This window comes from Fukomys damarensis, unplaced genomic scaffold (genome assembly GCF_012274545.1).
Source record: "Fukomys damarensis isolate Sample0158 unplaced genomic scaffold, DMR_v1.0_HiC HiC_scaffold_15, whole genome shotgun sequence".
Lineage (NCBI taxonomy): Eukaryota > Metazoa > Chordata > Mammalia > Rodentia > Bathyergidae > Fukomys > Fukomys damarensis.
In genome coordinates, this window is record NW_022900927.1 from 40,985,937 (window position 1) to 41,004,984 (window position 19,048).

The 19,048-nt window shown below is 37.6% G+C and overlaps 1 protein-coding gene across 1 annotated transcript in view; it reads left to right on the plus strand.

Moving 5' to 3' along the window:
• Positions 1-18: 18 nt before the first annotated feature.
• Positions 19-19,048, plus strand: part of Nav3 (neuron navigator 3) — a 772,995-nt gene continuing 753,965 nt past the window's right edge. Inside the window, exon 1 of the mRNA XM_019209835.2 lies at positions 19-188. The gene's annotated coding sequence lies outside the window, so the exon portion shown is untranslated. The remainder of the gene's footprint in view (positions 189-19,048) is intronic.

Sequence of the window (19,048 nt, forward strand, 5' to 3'; positions counted from 1 at the left end):
GGAGGTGCCGCGCCAGGTCCCGCGCCCGCGCCCGGCAGCCCCGGCAATTTCCTTCGCGGTGACTAGGATATGCCTGGCTCGCTTTATTCCCCCTTTCTCCTTAAGACGATTTCCATAGTAACCTGATCAAGTGGCTCAATTCCGCAAACCTGAGGATTTCGGCGGCCCGCGGGCATGACCTCGGCCAGGTAACGCTGCGATCGCCTTCTCTGCCATTGCAAACCGCTGCACTCCTTGCAAAGTTCCTTTTGTGGAAAAATCGCCTAGCCCGCTGGAGCCCGCGGTATTTGCAAGAGCGTGCTCCTTCCCAGGTGCTTGCCTCGGGCCCCCTCCCCTGGTGCTTCCGCGTGATCTGTTAACAGATGGTTACAAAAAATCTTTTTGGTTGTCTCCGTTCCTTTCTAACCCTTGAGCTGTGCTCTGCTCATCTCGGCTTTTTCCCTGAGACGAGTGATGGGGGCGCCGGGAGAAGTCGGGGCCCGGGTGGTGAGCGCGGTCCAGGGAGTGGCGGGTCGGACAGGCTGGCTGCAGAGGCTACTTTGGGCATCAGCGCCTGGCCCGCCGGGGTCACCGAGGGTTGTCAGCGCCTCGGAGCCCCGGGTCTCCAGACAGAGAGGGGGACACGCAGGCTTGGGCGATGGGGTGCTTGGCTGGGTGCTGGCGAGCGTCCATACATCATAGCTTTCCTTCCCAGTCCCCCGCCCCTCTTCGGATTTCTCCTCTTTCCCCACTCCCGTTTCTTTCTTCTTTTCCTCACCATCCGCTCCAGCTCCATTCTCCTTCTTTCCTCCCATTATCTCCTCCTTCCGTGCCTCTTATATAAAGAGGAGGAATCCTTTGTATACCTTCAGTTCTGCCAACATGGGAATAGCTGTGAAACCTCAGCGTGGCCACCTCAACCTGGTCGTTTTCAGATCCTTCCTCATCCATCAACATGTTTGTTTCCTGAGTCTATTGATCTTCCCGGATTTTGTAGAAATGCATTCTGAGCCGGGTGTCTGTATGTCAGAATCAGGCTTCTGCAGCTCCAAATATAACATGTATTGTAAGGGCTGCACATGTTGTAAATCCAAATAAGCTATAGGTATAAATAAATGTATCTTAGAAAAAAGATGTGGTTGTATTCTAGCGAAACTCCCCCTTTCAATTATTGCTATACTCTTCCCCCCTCTTTCACATTTAATTTTAGGGAACTTGGGGGACAGCTTTTCCCCTCCTTCAGTCTGTGAGGAACGTGCAACTCCTAATATCTTCCTTATCTTCTCTTTGAGTCTCATTCAGTTTTGGACTAGCCAGTCATAGCAGTGAGTAGGACGTAATTAAGATTCAGGTCTTGCTCCCCCCTCCTCCCGAAGACCAAGGTGGGTGAAGTGGCAGCCTCTGATACAAAGTGCTAGGAAAACCAGCTGGGGCAGAGGACCCTGCCACAGCAGAGAAAAGGCTTAGAAACTCTTCTGGGAGATAACTGGAGATAACTAGACTTTGTAGATATGAAAATACAATAAAGCCAGGCTTTTTGTTTTTGGCTCTTAGCACGTGTACAACTCTACTAGGTAGGTATAGTGCTTGATATTTTAAAAAGGATCCACTTGAGTTTCTAACCTATTCTGCCTTGTTTCTTCACTATGGCTTTATTTTTGCTTTGAAACATATGTCTATATCATAAGAAAACAAAGGGAAAAAGGGGTGACTTGTATTTAACCAAAAATATAATTTACGTGGATTATTTTTAAGATTTCATTTCTTAAATCTAGTTGTTATGCTCTCAAGTTGTCTTGAGGTCAAAATGTTTCCCATGTGAAGATGAAACTAATCAATGCTTTTCCTCCACTATTTCAGTGATGTGCATAGTTTATATAGAAAAGGTCTCTGTTTCAGAGAGCTCCCTTCACCTCCTTTCCTTTGTCTGCACATTTGTTGTTAAATTCAACTATTAATATAGGCTAAAGAATCTTGAAGCAGAAAATGGATCAGGAAGAAGAGAGGCAACTGATATAGTGGAAAATATGCCCAAACCAAGAGGAAAGATAATTGCTATGCCAGTCCACACTGTTGTCTTTGTTTTTTAGCCAATTAAGAAATGGAGCATTTAAAAATGTATTTCATTTTCTTAATTCTACACCTAATGCTGTTTATACCAGAGGTCATATTTATCTAGTTGACATGAATATTTACAAAAGACTTAATAATTCCTTTGCAAGCAAAATCGCCAAAGCAGGCTTTTCTTACATGTTCTTTCGATGAACAGTGATAGTAATAATAATATTGGCCCTAAGTTGTTATTTTTTACCTTTGAGTTTTGGTGTTTCCTGGGTGGTTTATTTTTTAAAATGACACACTAACAAGATGCTTCTGGCAGATTGAGTGCAATTTGAATGCACAATTAATTGTAGTTACAATAAAATGTTCATTTTTCTTGTTGGATTGAGATGTCGTGCCCTTTTGGTCACTTAATATTTTGCTGTGACTGTGCCTCATTGTGTGTGTATACAGGACAAATTTAACATAAAGACTGCTTTGAGTGTCCTATCTTTTGAGGTTCAAAGGTACTCTATTGACAAGTCTTGAATTACGGGTCACTTATTGCACATTGCTTCTGAAACCACCCCCTTACTTGTATCTACATATGGATTACTTAATGAAGGGGTGACGATGATGAACCATCTGTTTTACAAAAGAAAAATCCCACAAGTTTACTTACTTCAAGTCCCTCTTTTCATGCCAGAAGATTAGCAAGTGTTTATATTAAAATATCAGAACTGAAGAGGTTAACACTGCTTGTTGCCAATAACATACTTTGTTAATTCTAAAATCGCTGTAGGATGTCTCTGAAGTTGTTTGGAGGGCTCCAAGTGACTCATTCTTGTAACCTATGGCAACAGGAAATGGTTGTCCTAGGTGCAAGTTGCAGTATGGACACAGATCTACCACTTTGTGATCATCCAGGGACTTCAGCTGAAAAGAATTTGTGTACTGGTTCTTTTGTATAGATATTAACCTTTTGATTCTTAAAAGGATTCTCAGACATTGTTTTGCAGTATCCCTTAGTTCCTCATTTGCTTGAGAGATGTTAAAAATTCTCAGAAAACACATAATCCCCTTTACTAAATAGTAAAGAACTTACATGGGAGTGCACATGAGTGTCTGATTTTGTGTGAAGCTGGGATAGTTAGGGTGAGAAAAATCACCAAATCCAACCTGAGGGCTTGGGACAGTGTCAGAAATGATGGAAGTCAGGAAGTTTTGGTCGAAAGGTAGAAGCCAAGAGGCCAAAATTGTGTTCCTACTTTTCACTCCTTTCCAGACTTATTCTCGCACAGGGCTTCTTAATCTCAGATGTCATTTTGCTTTATTGTTTTTTCCAAAAGAAAAATAAGAATAATCTTTTCCCTGTTTTTGAATTCTCAGACATGTGTATATATGACATAATCTTACCCACATGGCTGTACGTATGTAGCAGTGGTAGATGCTAAAAGACACACATACACTCTGTCTCTCTCTGAGGCAACAGAAAAGACTTTGGAGGTTTTTCCTCGGACCACTGTTGAAGGGTGATTACTCATCATGTTCCATGGATAGCTGAATAACTAACCACATGACACAACATGCAGGGCTGAATGATCCCAGCAGGTATACTAGTGGAGAATAAATTTATTCTACTACTCTTAACCATTTCAGACCACCTCCGCCCCCTCCCCCACAGTAAAAGGAAAAGTAATTTTCTGTAAAGTTAAGTGGACCTCAGGGCAGGAAAAACATCTCTAGAGCTATCTTTCTGCTCATACTTCACTTTCTCTCCCAAGTCTGACTGTCAACAATAGTATCTGTTATGAGCCTCTGGTGCTGATGTTTCCATCGGTCATCATCTTTCTCTGTCCCAGATGAAGTCTCAGCACAAGTCCTTATAGTAGCACACATTGTGAATTTAATGCATTCTTCAAGTTGGTTATGTAACTCAAAGGTCTTGTAAAAGAAAGCTCCAGGCCTTTAAAATTATAGATATATTTACTATTCTCTTATTTTTGAATGATTTAAAAATGTTCAGAGGAAGTAAGCCTGATCCCAATAAGGATGTAAAACTTGCTGATTCACGACCCCAGTTTATACAGTGCTTGTACCGTTGTACTTTTGCTAATATAGACAGCATTTTCATAAGAATTGTGTTCATTTTGGCCATTTGAAAGGTGGGGACCTAGAGATTTCAAAGTCTGGAAGTATTACTGGTGACCTAGAGTTTAAGTTCTCTTGAGAATAGAAAAGAAAGTTACTGTTTTGATAAGAAGTGATTTATACCAGTTTAGATATAGCCAGGAAAGTTAGAGATGACCGTTAGTGTATATTTTCTTGTTTTTTATATATTTATATGTGGTCCATTTATATGTAGAACTGTGAACCTTATAGTAGCTTTCAATTTTCTCTGTTGGTAGAGATTATCTAAATCCCCATCTTTACTGACAGCCTTATGTAGTAGGGTTTTGTAGGCACAACATAGAGAAAGAAGTGGTACCTTTTATACGCTAATCTTGTAAGAACCAATATGACCACAACGTCTTACCCCTTGGGAATTTTTTTTCCCCAATTGAAAGAGTGTTTATGTTATGTTTTACTCTACTTTATAAAGATAGCTCGCCTGATTGTATCGATCCACTTTCAGGCAGTAGTTATCAGCAATTATGAATGTGGATTCTGGAGCAGACTTCTTGAATTTAAATTCCAAATCTGCCATTTACTATGTGATCCTGGGTAAATTTCTTAATCTGAATCTTCATGCCCCAAACTGTGACACAGTTGCTAAGAAGGAATTTTATGATGCTTAAATGAGAGAATGTATTACCTAGGAGGGCTCCTATGTCAAATATTCATTGCATTTTAACTGCTGTTAGTTAGTATTGTTGCTGTTGGTATTATTGAAGTGAATGGAGAGTCCACAGTTATTTTTCTGTTTAGATTTATTTTTCCTTACTAGTCTACTCTTCTCATTTCTTCCCTCTCCCTACCTTGGGTTTCCCTATAGTCTGATGGTAAAAGCAATGACCAACTTACCTAGGAGATAAGAATATAAGATATTTTTTTAGAGAAGGGAGGTTCCTCTCCTTTCCAGAAAAGTTTAACTTTTAAAAAAAAATGCAAAATCAAGATTATCAATAAATTTTCATTCAAAAGTTCAAACTCTAAGTCAGAATTAGCTATAGTAGTAATACACTAGTTTTAAAAATGACAAAAACATGACCTTAAATTTATACCTTTACTATTAGAGTGTTATATACTCACATGCTGTAATGACCTACTGAAATCCTCTTGTAATCCTAAAATTACAAGCCTTTGCTACAGATGGGTGTGCAATATTTTTTTTTTTTTTTTTTGTGGAGTCACTGGAAGTTTGTTCTATGAGAAAATGCTATTTGGTTCAAGATGTGTTTTTGCTTTTTCTTTGTAAGTTCCATAAACAGTGCTTCATTGTGTAACTAATTTTCTTAACATACTGATTATGTGTCCTCATCTGAGAAAATAAATTACCCTATTGGATTAGCATGCTGAGATTTAAATTTTTTATTGTGACATGTTTTGAAAAAACACAAAAATAGAAAGGACGATATAATAGATTCCACTGGACCGGTCAGTCAGTTTCAACAAATTAGGTCACCTCCTAAGATTCCTCCCAGTTTGCTGATTCTTCTCTTTTTTCTGGTAATGGAAATTATTATTTACTCTGATTTTGAGTATTCAGAATATTTTTCTTTAAAATAATATTGATCCTAATATCAATATAGTTGATACTAAAATCATATAGTTATGGCACTAAACATTTATGATGATTCAATAAAATACGTACAAAATAATACGTGAAAAATGTGTTGGAACCGAGCAAATGTAGTAAGTCAGGGTTTAAAAATGTGGGGTTAGTTTGATTCAAATAAATAGTGCCTCCCTCAAAGAGTTTATGGGATGTCTGATTACTACTGCATTATTGTATATAAGGATGATTTCTAAGATATTATACTTTATTGATTTTAAAACTTGTGAGCATTGATATTTATGTCATTAGAAGCTTATTTGAAGATTGTGATGGTCAACCTCCAAGATGGTCCTCAGTGACTCTTGCCTGTTACCGCTCATGTCTTTGGGAGGTCTCCTCTTACATTACTGTATATATGTTGTGTGATCAATGAAATATGATAAAAGTGATGATGTAAGACTTCTGAGACTGTCATAAAAGAAGTCACCACTTCTACCCTCCGTGGTTGGGTCACTTACTCTCCAGAAAGTCAGCTGCCACAGAGACTTATGTGGCGAGAAAGTGAGGCCTTTTGCTAACAGCCAGCAAAAATTTACCAGTCATATGAAGAAGTCACCTTGAAAGGAGAACTTTCCAGCCCTAGCAAAGTCTTCAGATAGCTGTGGTCCTAGGTAATTCTTTGTATCTTTTTCAGAACCCCCAAACCAAAACCATCCCAGCTACACCAGTCAAGCTTCTCCCGGTATTGTAACCCACAAAACTATGTGAGTTACTAAATGCTTATTATTTGAAAATGCTAAACATTTGATTAATTTGTTACATAGCAACAATTGATGCCTAATAAATTCCCTTAGGCTTATGATTATAAATATCACTTTTATTAAAATGACATTTCAAAGAGGTATAATTGACAGTGAAAAAGCAGCATCCCTAGACTTTTATACATTTACTTCTTGATAATGGGCCTTATTTGTTGCTAATGTATGACTCAGCTCTAGTACTTCTTTTGGAGTTCATTTATTGCAAATTCAGTAGTTTTTGAAAGTTTGAAAGAAAGAGGGGCCTAGGGTGTTGAGGGCTAGAGCATGTTCTGGCTGATACTTGGGGGGAAACTTTGAAACAGTATAGCTTACTTTCTAGTTTACCCCCAAACCACTCTTCTTCCAAACACACATAAAGGCTTTTCTGACTTGGGATTTTAATATCACAGAAGTTTTTCTTTTAGGTACTGAATTGCATAAGATGAAGTGTTCCAAATATCATATGACCTATGCAAGGCCGGTACAACATGTTACCTATTACACCTACTCTTCAGGAATTAGCTGGGTGTGGTGACACATCCTATAATTCTAGCACTCAGGAGACTGACACAAGAAGGTCATGAGTTTGAGGCCAGCCTGAGCTGCATAATGATTTCAAGGCCAGTCTGAACTGCATAGTGAGATCCTATCTTAAAAACAAAACAAACAAACAAACAAACAAACCAAACAAGCTAAAATACTATATTTCTCCTTTTGTGTATAGTGCTAGGTTACTCTGCTTATGCATGGTTCTGGATTATAAGTGTCAAACTGTTCTTCTAACATAAGGCTAATGAAATCTAAAATTGTATATTTTAGCTAGAATAGAGTCTAAATACATACAAAGTTTTGGTGCATTCTCAGATTTAAATGGCATGGTTCAGAGAAGCAAATCAATCCAAATAGAATGAAATAAACAAACAAACAAACAAAAAAACCAAAGAAAAAAACTTAAAAAAGAAAAACCCACCAAAACCCCTCATGAAGATTAAAAAACTGAGCAAATCTTTTATATATTTGAATGCTTAGAACTTTGGAGAACAGAAGAATTTTTGAGCTTTGAGATTAGTGGTAATGTTTTCATAAATGGGTCATCAATTCATTTTTAGTTTGAAGTGTGTTTTTTGTTCATTTGGTATTTATTTGATTTTTTAGAGAGGGTAACTGATAGGATTCTTTCCCCCGAGGACTTTTTTTCAGCCCCAAAGTTATCTTGTTATGAGACAGTGATGGTGCTCAGTGACCTGCACCAATATCATGCTCTCTGGGAATTGAAATTGATTTTTGTCTTTTTTTGGTCTTTGACATGCACATTTGCTCTTGGAACAAGTATCACCTAGGAGGACTCAGGAAAACCAATAAGCAGTCCTTCAGAAATTAGTTTTCAAGACATCACAAATTAGTTTCATCATATGCCTCGGGATAAAGTTAATGAAGTCACTAGTTCTTGATATTTTTATGTTTGACAACAGTGTGTAATGAGAATCACTGTTAGAATTGATAAACACAGGCCTGGCTTTTCTTTTCCTCTCGAAATATGTAGAAATTAAATCATTCCTAGTGGCTGGTGAAATGGAACTATGGCAGATGTGTATAGGATCTGGTGTGCTTTTCGTAGATGCTTTTTGATATACATGCTTTCATTTATTTATTCTTGGGTAATGTGTCCCATCTTGTTGTGCTTGTTGTATGTTCTTGGCATATTTGGCATTGCATTAATTTATTCCACAAAGTAAATATGTATAAACAAGAATAAAGTTTGTAGAGATTAGTTGCCTTTTACACTGTGATCAGGATCACAAGTACAGAAATGAGAAAAACATAGTCCTTTCCCTTGAGGAAGTTGGAATGTATTAATTTTTAATTTAAAAAAATGTAAGTTTATTTTCATAGTATTTAGCTGCTTTATTTGTAGTTAGACTTTACAATTTATAATGGCTAGGCTGTGTTCAGCATAAGACTGGGATGGATTATATTTCTGTAATTGAGAGTTACCCTGAGTTCCATTGTTAATGAATGCTAATGCTCTTTCAAAGGTCTCCTATATATGGCCTCAGTAACCACAAAGGCTTTTCTGCTTACAGTAGATAAACTCTCAATGTCATAGGAAGTTGTATTAGAAATTTTGCCATTACCTGTAGCTCTTGCCTTTTTTGTGAGCTAATATCTATTCAGGGAAGTCCCCCCACAGCTGAAGTGTATATAGTTTGGAAATGTTTTTCTTTCTGAGTGGAAAAACATCTCACAAACTTTTAAGTAAACTTGCTGGTATTAGTACTTATTTAATGTGTATGGTAAGGAAATACATGAAAATTCACAATAAATGGATAAAATGGATAGAAAGAATAAAGCCCCCTTCCAATGCAATCTTCAAAACTTGTGGATGTCATCTTTCATTGCAATTGGACATTGTACACGTGATTAAAGCTTAAGGTCTTTGAGCTGAGGACTCACCCTGGTTAACAAGGCTGGGACCAGTCAGAGCACAGGCTTTCAAAGCAGAAGTTCTTTCCCAGTTATGATCAGAGGAAGAGACGAGATAATGGAAATGGAGATGCTACCTTGCTGCCAGTGCAAGTGGGGAGCCCTGGAGGAAGAGCTGCAGGTGTCCTGTAGAAATGAGACAAACGCATAGCAGTGGGTTCTCATGTGGACCCTGCAGAAGGGCGGTAGTCCTGCAGATACTTGGATTTTAGCCAAGCAAGACCTTATAAGATAATGCAGTTGTGTTTTGAATGAAGTTTGTGATAATCTGTTACAATAACAATATAAAATAAATACTGTGAAATAAAGATTGTAGCTTAATTTTATTTCAGGTTAGGTTATAAAAACCTTTAGATTTTTCAGAGTTTGGGATTATGAATTGCAATTGGGAATTTTAGACTTAGAGAAGAATTCAGGAATCTTAATATTTTAACTGGGTGATATTATTGCATTTTAATTGTAGGAGGAAAAGTTCTCTGGGGAAAGCCTTTGTGTTGTTACCAGGCTAAAATTTTGAGCCTTTTACTGATTTTGTGATCCTTTCCTTTGCCATTATAGATCTTATACTGGCCTCATACCGTTCAGGCTAACTTGGCTACCACATGACTTGGTTTACTAGAATCCAATTAAGATACTATATGTATTATAATTATATGTGTATATGTGTTATACACACATATGTGAAGGAACTCAAACTCTGCAAAAGTGCGTTGGTCCTTGTTGATGGTATTTATTTCCAACAGCTTCTTCCTGTCCCTCCTTCCTTCTTCTGGGATGGTTGTGATGGAGAGGACGGAATGCTGCAGGATGATTTTCTGAGTATGGCAACATTACTGGCTCTCTGGCTGCCAGAAAACTTTCTCCTGTGTTCCAAGTTTCTACAGTGTGTTTGGCTCCAAGGGAAGTGGGAATTGGAATAAATACCTTGCCACAGAGAAGATGGCTATTCCTGGGCTTAGCCGTGTACCTCACTGCTCACCACGTGATTACATTAATATTTTAAGTGAGGAGGAAGTGTTATTCACGTTCTGCTCCTTTCTGTGGGAGAATCCAGAACAAGGTCTACATAAGAAATTTTGTTGAGAAAATACTCTATAAAGTACAGAGCATATTTTGGCATGCAAAGCAGCAGTCACACTGAAAATACAGTATTTTCTTCCTTGTGAATGCTGCACCATTATGTAGCATATCACATTATTGAGAAGTGGTGGTAGTGTCTGTCCCATGTTTAAAAGATGTGTTCCTTGATAATATCTCTGATTGAAATTAAAATGCTAACCCTACTTTGCACCATCCTTGATCTGTGGCTCTTCTTCAGGAATATTTTTCCTTTCTTTCTAGAAAATTGGTAGTCTTTGAACTTTACTGTAAAATCAGTTTGTGAATCCTTTTTTCCCTCTCAATAAAAATATCCATCTTCTCTTTGCCCTGATACCTGTGGGTTTATTTTTTGCCCTTAACATAATGTTTTTTCTTTAAGATTTTCGGTTAATTGTACCTTTGAAATCTTTTCTTAGCTTTTGACAAAAGTGACTAATTCAAGTACAACTTGACACCTTGCTCTAGACAAGCAACTGTTATGAGACCTCATACTTATGTATGTTTGTAAGTAGTTTTATTTAAGTCATTGGCCCAATTGAAGCATATAGAATAGTGGGAACTCTGGAGAGGAATTTTTCCCACGTGAAATGTATCCTGGAATCACTACTGTTTGCAATCATGAATTGCTTAAACGCTTATTAGTTCATGAATTTTAGTGGCGGTATTATTTAAAATGGTTGCAAAGAAGTAAATCTTCTCCCTAAGATGTTTGTGTTTAGCAGGTGAAGTGACACTTGTATGAAGGTGACACATTCTGAAGACAAGTATGAATTTTGTGGAGAGGATCAGATAAAGTCTTTAGATTGGGAAAATGCATGACTCATAATGAGGAAGTAGCATTTCAACATGCAGAGGTAGAAGAAGTATGTTCTAATTGGGAAGGGGGTGGTAAAGTGGTCAAGCACAACTCAGTCTGTTCCATGGCATGTTGGCCTGTAGGATCTGGCCTTCCTACTTTTGGATATGGTGATCCTCTTTGTGCTGTCCAGCTATACTGAGCTTTGATAGTGTCTTGCAGTTATCAACCTCTTTTTAGTTTGGGCTTTTGCTATGGACCTGTAGTTTCTGGGCAATGAGATTTCCATGCTGAGTTTTTGTCTTTGTTAAACACATTTAAGACAAAAAAATGACTTTGATAATCACAACTTCATAGCATTCCAGTCTTGACAACCACAAAGTCCTGGAGTTCCAGATTTTTTATATAGGGGATGTTTGTTATTTGACTGTGCTGAGGTCATTTACCCATTTATTCTTTTATTTATTCTTGAAGCACATCTACTATCCTCAGTAATGAAAATTACAGAGGAAAGACCAAAGTTACTCTTTAGAAGCATACTATTGGTGGGAGACTTTAAAAAACTTTTTTATTATAAAACTTTCATCATTGTACTAAATGCATGAATAAAGTGCACGGGAAAAGAGAGGTGGGTGTAAATCTGCCTGCTGGAAAGGCATTGGGGAAGAATGCCCAGAGGGATGTTGAACTGAGTCACGAAAGATGAGTGGGAACCTACCAGATGGCCACAGTGGAGGGGGATGTTTCAGGATGCAAGTATGTAAGGGTACAAAAACAAAAGGGAACATGAAAAGTTTGAGAACTATTAGTACCCAGGAATAAAATTGTGTGTATGATACAGGTACCGCCTGGTATCACTGGAAAGGTAGACAGCCTACCAAATTTATAAATTCTAGTTCAAGGACTTTTATTCTGGATGTAGCAATGATCACTGAAGAATATTAAACAGGAATGGCATATATAATTCCTTTTGAGAGAAAGATCAGGACTCTGATATTGTAGTCTAAGATTGTTCACTGCGGAAGCAATACCATCCATCAGCTAACAGCTGAGTCTTCTTAATACAATATGTTTTATAAACAGTGTGAATGTGGTCAAAATAGCTTATCCATATCTCAGTTTCTCCATCTGCAAAGTGGGAGTGAGAGTAGCAGCTGTCTCAGAATTGGTGTGAGAATTAGTTTGACTATTGTTGCTAAAGAACCCACCCACTAGAGCAAGTGCAAAGTAACTGTGTGTATCTACTATACATTTTAATGTCAGCTAGAACTGCAATTGTGTGGACAACAAGAAAGTATAGAAATTGAAAGATACTTAAAAGTCATTTGCAATGTGTATTATCTTTACCTCATAATGCAGGCCAAAAGCATACATTGAACTGGACACATTTATTGAAATCTGAGGTTGCCTTATTTAACTGTGTCAATATTAGCAAAGTTACAGTTATTACAAGGTAATCTACAAAAACAAGGAATGCATGATAGTGAAAGGATCTCACTTCTATGACTGAGTCCAAAGAAATGTGAACTGAAGTCTGGGGAATCCAATGAATAAAGGGTTTCCACGAGTTCTGTGGACCATTTAAGGCTGAGTAATTAGATGTGATTAACCATAAAACGATATGTTTGAATATCCACTTGAAAAGCCCTCACATAGTATGCTTAGATATTAACCACTTAACTTTGTATCTAATAAAGAACATTTTCAGAAAATGAGACACAGATTGAGTTGTTCAACTTGTGAAAATATATTAGTGAACCAGTGTATTTCACAAAACTGCCATGCATGCTCTAAAAATATGACAACCCTTATATACTAAGATATACAGGGCTGGGGATTTAGGTCAGTGGTTCTGCCACCTGCCTTGCAAGCACCAGGACCTGAGTTCACTCCCCGGTACCAAAAAGAAAAAAAAAATCTATCTGTCTGTCTGTCTGTCTACCTCACAGTGTATTTGTTATGAAAAAATCAATAATAATTGATAAGATAGACTGATACTTCATAGCATATCTTTGATTTTGTTAGTTATTAATGGCTTCTTTGCAACTTCAAAGTTCTGAATCATCTCCCTGTTTAGCAAACTTTTAAGGTAATAATCGTGATAAATTTTTGGTAGAAGAGTGGTTTTATTTCACTGACTTTCCAATTAATACTTAAATATTCCATTTTGTCAGATAAATCCCACTGGCAGGACTTCTAAATGTTTGTGGCTTTTCGTATCTTTCAGATGTAATGTAAAGAACTAAGAATTTGGCCCTATTTTCTGAGCAGTCTCTTGAAGATTGAATGATGAATAATTGTTCTGTTCCAGTCATGTGAATCACTAGTACTAAAGGAAGGCACAGTCCAGGGAAGTTTTTAATGATGAGTTGGTGCTGTTAATGAAAAAGAAGTGGGTGGTAAATTATATATCTAAGCCCTTTAAAATTAACCTCTAACATACGTTATTAGTTTCGTTTTTGACTAGAGTTACAGTTTAATTTTTTTGATAAAGCAGTGTATTGCTTCTAAAAGATATTTAAATTAGAAAAATACTTCTTTTGTATTGCTTAGCCAAAAGGAGCAATTTACCAGGGAACATGTTGTGCTTGGTTTTCATAGCTGCATCCTTCCCTTAGAGCTCTTGTTAAGACTTCTTTGAAGATTAGCACACACTGAACTGGATCTAAAGATTAAATGAATCCACGAATTAGAAGGATGACCTTGTAGACAGGAAAATATCTCATTCTATGTCTTCCTTGCTGGCAGCATAGTAGCATGTGTGCTGTGTGGCTGATGTTCAGACCTTTATTTTTTATTTTTGCTTGGCTTATACTGAAAGAATAGATTGAAACTCAGCATCCAGGCAACAGATAATACATTGGCTGAGTTCTAATTGTAAGGAGCATAATGCTACATTTTATTTCCCTTTCTGTCATGCCCTGAAAATAAATAATCCCACTTACATTTCAGCATCCAAGCATGCTTGCATCATTATTTGGTCATGATAGGAATACCATGTGAGCTAATGGTTTTGTGGTCAGAATCATAGTTATGCTGTTTTAAAAATTGTCTTATGAGTGTAGCTAAGTAGTATAAAGCGTTGCATTTTGCTCAGGTAAGCTTTGTTCGGCTGAGAGAATAAAATAGAGGGGGTGGGGTGTGTGAAAGAATATAACTGCCAGTTTCAATCTCTGAGAGAAGCACAGTCCATCACTAATGTTAGAGGCTTTCAAAGCCTCTAAATGATTGAGTCAGATGGTAAAGTTTTAACAGTTGAGTGCTAATTGATTAGCTGTATATATAAGGAGCATACAATGGTTTGTTATTCTAGCCAACTGTCTTTTACAAAAAGTTAATCTGACTTTTAAGATAGATTCATTGACTGCCTGTTCATTTATTTTTTTCTTCACAGAGGTCTGATTAAACTAAATTGCCATGATAGCCAGATGTGACAATGGGGAGGTAAATTAAAATAGCCTATGGCTAGTGTCAATGTCAGGTAATAGAAGAATCACTAAGACCTGGTGAATGAAAGCACTCAAAGTCTATTTGGACTCTAGCTAAAATGGTCCAGAATAGTAGTACATGTGGTATAATAAGTAATTTGTCTTTCTACAAATTGGTTTAGGGAAAATCTGTAGCAGGACTACAAAAGAGTAGTGTACCTATGGCAATTTAGTGTTAATAGGAAATAACTTATATGGTGTTTGTTGCATCCATGTTGTTCTTTTGATATTTTTCCAAAATCATTTAGCATTTGATAGCTTCAAGTATGGCAGATATGTATTGCATGTATTTGTCACCCATTTATAGGTAACTACACTGAGGCTTGGAGTAAAGTAACTAGTGATAAAGCAGGATTAGAATCCAGAATCACTAATTTCTAGACTTTGGAAATGACATTTATGCCTAAGAAAGGCATACTATAGTTGATTGAGAAGAATGTGTAAGGATTCTATTACTCTTTACTCCTGGGTGTTTTCAATTATTGTAGGACTTTAGTTATATCTCTGCAATACTGGGGGGAGCTATACATATTTTATGATCCATGACAATAGTTGGGAAATCACAATCTACTTGTTTTGTAAGGGAGGCATGAATGGAAGGAAAGCACTTCTTTCCCACTGTGTTTCAGGGTTGTTATATCTCATCTTTAAAATAGGTTTCTGCAAAATCAATAATGACGGTGAATTACAGTTATATGTCACATTATGTTCTATACATCATAAATGGATCAAGCATGATAATTTGTTTTTCATACTCATACTGCAAATGAGCATTGTGGATAATTTGTTCACGTTTCTCAGAAGAGTGTGACTTAAAGTGTTATATATTTTTTAATTTTCAAAACAGTCTAATAAAACTTGCCTCTGGAATGAATAAATTCATCATTACAGATGTTAAAATTGTATAAATAGTAATGTTTATCCTCTCCTCGAGTAAAAATACATTATTCCAAGCAAACATTGTCAATTGGAGGGTTTGAATGTGCCCTTCAATCAGCTCAAGATCACTTTGTATAGCTAGGGTTCAATCAAATACCACTTTGAATGAACTAATTACATAAAGCACATTGTATTTTCCTGCCAAAGAGCTAGGGAGGAATAATCTGTAAGGGCACATTTCTGAGTGTTTCCTCTCCCCTAACAAAATAGCTGTTTGAGGAAACTGTGCTAACAAGGTTAAGTTGTATATGCTTTGGCCTGTTTTTGGTTTGATCCTACTCTTCATTTGGAAATCACGTCTGTGTGGGGCACATGCTCGTTGGATTTGTTTTAAATATTGAAATAGTTTCTCATTACAGTTTAGGAAGAATACAGGAACATGTGAATGTGTTTAGGAAAGAAAATTAATTCAGCATTACCTCTCTTTGTCCCTGCCAATAAATCTACTAATCTCCATATTTCTCTTACTCTATTAGCCATTTTTCTCCATCTTTTAGTTACCTTGAAGCTTAGAAAAAGCCAGAATAATGTCGTCTTGTGCATCATCAGTGACATCATAAGGACAATTTACTGGCCTTCTTGACCATATCCCTTCTTTAACACAATATATTTGTTTTGGTTGTAGATGTTTCTGAAAGATCTTAATTTATGTAACCCTGTGAAGTTAGTAGTATATAGTCATCTGATTGAAGCCCAGGAAGGCGAAGAGATTTCCACAGCAGGTAAGGGTTAGAACAGAGAATGGAATGTAGCTCTTTTTCCTTAAATCTTTGGATTTTAAACTAGGAAATTCAGAAGTAATGCAGTAGTGCAGTCTTAGGTACAACAGGAAGTCATATCTCAGTGAGGCATCTACTACACTGAACACATAAAATATATATATATTTTAAGCTGCAAGGGTTGAGAAAATAATAGACTGCTCCAAGGCAGGGACTATTAGAATGTACGCTATAGCTTTCCCTATCACATTTTCATTGTTATTTCTTACTTCTACTTTTGTTTTTCTTTTGCTACCTGTAGGGTTTCATCTGATAATTAGGAAAACAGCAGAGGTTGACAAGATTCTCTCATGTTGACAACTTATATAGCTGGGAACCTTAGGGTATACCATATTGGAAGTATCCTGATAAAGGCCCTGGTATAATGCTTATTCTTTTCTCTCTGTATCCAGAGTTTCTAGCATGCCCTACAGGTTGTAAGGCAGCAAGGTCCAATGAGATGATGTGTCTGGGTCGTATGTGGGTAATGCCTGATAGTCTCATCTTGAATCAGTTTCGGTATCATCTTGAATCAGTATCTTTCCACTCACTGGCAGGAAGCCTTGTTTGGATGTTAATGGCCCAAATAGAATTTAGCCCTAAGGACTGCGGGCAATGGCAGAGCTTCTTCAGGAAGCACAGATGAGGTCACATTCTGAAAGGCAATGATGCTGACTTCCCTGCAGGTCAGGGTTGTCAGCCATAGAGTTGTCCTGGAATACCTGTAATAGTAGCACCTGTAATGTCAACTCACTGTCTTCCTAAAAATAGAGTATGACTGAAAATGCATATGCTTAAATTCACCCAGTAGTTTCTGGAAACAAGCAGGAAATGGCTCTGAAATATCACACTTTATTCTAAAAATGATGGCTGACTTTGTACTCAATAATTTTTGTATTATTTTATTGCTCCAAAATAAATTAGAAATCTAGATATAGGGGCCCTATTTATACGAGAAATTCCTGGGTTCTCTACTTCTTTAGTGTTATGGTCAGAGTTTTGGCAAGGGAATTCATTTAACACAGGACACATCGGTTAGAGAATTATTTTATGATATTTATCTAAAAAGTCAAATACAGAAGAGTGCAAGAGATTAATGACACACTAGGGGCCCAAAGAATCCAACCAAGGGCCTGGATCCCACAGCAATTCCCCCACAAGTCCAGCTAAAGGCCTAGAGTCCAAGGCAGTGTCCTCCACGAGTCCAGCCAGTGGTGTGGAGCCCACAGCAACGTCTGATGCTTGTCCTCATTGAGGATCCACACCTGAAAGACCCAAAGGCCAGTGGTGGAAGCCAGAAAACCTATAATGGTGAGATGAAGGATTTGTGCCACCAAACTCAGAGGTCCATATTGAAGCCAGGAACTGATGCTCATAGTGAAGATCAGAGCTCCCCTGAGGAGAACAGCAGCCATTCCCTGTAAGGGACTGAGGCCTGAGCTCCTCCTCCTCCTCCTAGAACAGCCATGTTTGAATCAGGAAAGCCAACCACAGCAAGCTTCTCCTAGAAAATCAACAGCCTACAATCTTCCCATCCAGTTCTCTTTTTTGTAACTATTGGCAAAAATCCTCAGGTGGATCTTCTACACCCAGGCCATGCTGATTCAGTTCAGTTGGGTGTTACAAGTTGGCCATTAGTTAATCTACCATATTTGGATGATTTCTGGAGTTGTACTCCTCTGTTGGACAATCATAAGTCTATTGAAGAAAAAATAACATTGTAGCTTTGCAAAAGATTGTACAAATGACCTCTATATTGTTTGGCTATGATCTAAGGTAAAAATCAGTGTGATATAAATAAGGGAAAATATCTAGTGACGAGCTTGCTATTAGGTTCTTGGAGGAATTCTTCTGCCTGTTTTTGAAACAAATAAAAACAAAAATAAGAGAAATGTTCTCTGACTAAAGTACAGCGGACCTTTGAGTTAGGACCAGCCAGACATATGAACAACTTCAGTTATGACCATAATTTCAGTTTTAACTTGTGAACAAAGTCTTGAGTTATGACCAAAATGCTGGCTGCTTGTGCTTCCAGATGGTCTCAGACACAGATTTAACTTTAAAAGAGTTCCAGAAGGAACATTACAATATCCTTTCCTGTGTGGGCTAGTTGGGAAATCCTGGGCTAATGTCTCTTTAAGGACACTGAAATCTGCCTGTGTACAGGAGAGAAACGCTGAAGGCTGTGTAGAGGAGCCTGAGCCTTCAGCTGACCTAGCTCCAGTTACAGTCAGCCCTGGCAAATGAATTGAGTGTGTAAGTCATGTGTCCACTGTAGTAGGAAGCACGTTAGGATACCCCAGTACTGGCTGAAGTGCTTTGGAATATGGAATCTAAGCAGATTTATGGCTCTCTACCTTTATTGACTATATAATTTACTTATTCTCTGTGGGTATTCTATTCAAACTAACAATGTTCATTATATCCCAAGCTGCCCTGGGAAAACTGATGATCTGATCTTTAGTTCTCTGTGTTTGTTGGTGAAAGAAGATGGTTAGATTAAATGTCTTCATACAGTTTTTCTTCACAAGGCCAAAATGTAAAAAAAAAAACAAAACAAAAGTTCAGTTTGCAACATGGATGGGGTCACATTTCCAGTTCCCACCCTTGCAGGCACACGCCAACTGTGGATGCTGAAGAGTCCCTGGTGTACAGTTAGAACGTTCTGACATTCCATGCATATATTCCACCCATAATTTGCTCCAAGCTAGAAGCTTGTGCCACATCTTTATGCCCGGAAAATGTTAGGTAAATGTAAATCCTACCAGGAAAGAAATAAAGAAAAAAAAAAAAAAGGATACAATCTAATCTGAAGTAACAGGATATTCATTCTGGGTTGTAGTTTCTTGTCTGTGCCTTTCCTTTTGTAAGTCATATTTTGTCTCGTTATGTAGAAGATGAACTTGGGCTGCACTTTATTTCTCTATCTTTCTTTGCTGACTTGT